This window comes from Protobothrops mucrosquamatus, unplaced genomic scaffold (genome assembly GCF_001527695.2).
Source record: "Protobothrops mucrosquamatus isolate PMUCROS unplaced genomic scaffold, P.Mucros_1.0 scaffold1212, whole genome shotgun sequence".
Taxonomy (NCBI): Eukaryota; Metazoa; Chordata; class Lepidosauria; order Squamata; family Viperidae; genus Protobothrops; species Protobothrops mucrosquamatus.
In genome coordinates this window covers 1-1,340 of record NW_015387421.1, presented here as the reverse complement: position 1 = coordinate 1,340, position 1,340 = coordinate 1, and positions in this window count along the sequence as shown.

Below are 1,340 nucleotides of genomic sequence, written 5' to 3'. Positions count from 1 at the left end.
CGCCCATCGCTGGCTCAAACAGCTTCAGGCCCGGACTCCTGCTGATGATGTCCGCTCTCACCAGGACCTTAGTAAAATGATAGCGGCCATGGAATATGCGTCTGATGCTTCTCTCCAAGCCACCAGGTTTGCCTCCAAGGCTATGGCCTCCAGCGTCACTGGGCGGCGTATGCTTTGGCTGAAGCATTGGCGCGCCGACTTCAAGTCAAAGTGGCACCTGTCGTCGGCCCCATACCAGGGGGGCAAACTGTTTGGTGGAGCCTTGGAACCGTACCTTACTGAAAATAAGGACAAACGAAAGGTCCTCAACCACCTTCTGAACAAGTCAGAAAAACGTAAGACCTTTTATCCCCGCAAACAGTCCTTTCGGCCTAACAACAGGTACACTTATAACCAATCCTTTCAGCCCTTTCGTCCCTTTCCGGCCCGACAGGACAGGCAGGACAGACAATTCGACACTCAATCGGCTAGGCCCAGGCAACAATTTCAGGGTAAGCGGCCCTTTCGGGGGAGCGGCCGTCCATTCCGGCGCTCAAAGTGACTCCCTGGGGGTTCTCCCCATAGGGGGCAGACTGTCTCTCTTTGCCCGCCAATGGGAGGCGACCACCACGGACTCATGGGTGCTCAACACCATTCGCAACGGCCTCTATTTGGAGTTCATCTCCGATCCCCTGAATCACTTTATCTCGTGCCCTTACCCCCGAAACCGAATAAAGAGGAAGTTGATGGGCGACGCCGTCCAACACCTTCTGGACATACAGGCCATAGAACCGGTTCCGGTGGACCAGAGAGGTCGGGGATTTTACTCCATCCTCTTTGTCGTTCCCAAGACGTCGGGGGGATGGAGGGCCATCTTGGACCTAAAAAGTTTAAATTACCATCTCGTTTACCGCAGGTTCAAGATGCAGACGCTCCGATCCATCTTGGGAAGCGTAAGAAAAGGGGACTTCCTGACGTCCATCGACCTCACGGAAGCGTACCTTCATATCCCCATCTCTCTCGCCCACCGATGGTTTCTAAGGTTTGCCTACAAAGGGCACCATTACCAATACAGGGCCCTTCCTTTTGGCCTTTCATCGGCTCCCAGGGTGTTTACCAAGATCCTAGCGGTCCTGGCAGCTCACTTACGGATGGTTCCGGTCAGGGTCCAGTGTTACTTGGACGACATCCTGATCCAGTCATCTTCCATCCAGTCCGCCATGACGGATGTAGCATTGGTAGTGAGCCTACTCCAGGACCATGGGTTCTCGGTAAACTTCCTCAAGAGTCACATGATGCCCACGACGAAATTGTTACATCTGGGGGCCATAATAGACACTTTACAATGCAAGGTGTACTTA